Source organism: Acanthisitta chloris, unplaced genomic scaffold (assembly GCF_000695815.1).
Source record: "Acanthisitta chloris isolate BGI_N310 unplaced genomic scaffold, ASM69581v1 scaffold13784, whole genome shotgun sequence".
NCBI classification, from domain to species: domain Eukaryota; kingdom Metazoa; phylum Chordata; class Aves; order Passeriformes; family Acanthisittidae; genus Acanthisitta; species Acanthisitta chloris.
Genome location: NW_008667698.1, coordinates 131,510 through 131,772, shown reverse-complemented (window position 1 = coordinate 131,772; position 263 = coordinate 131,510).

Sequence of the window (263 nt, the reverse complement as noted above, 5' to 3'; positions counted from 1 at the left end):
ATATATTTTAATTTTTTTCCAAAGAAATTGTTGGTCTGAGACAAAAGAAGCAGTGTTTTCAGAAGTGCTTGAGTTTCACTCTTCTGTGGTGCTAGTTTGCTGCAGCACAGTAATGCAATAAACGAATGACAGGGACATGTTTTAAAATTTTAACTCAAAATGTTTCTCAGGGCAAAACCTGCAGGACTTCTAAAGGCTTCTGTAAGTCAGAGCTTGAGGTGTTCAGCATAGAAACTAGTATAAGGAAATTAAAAGTATATAGA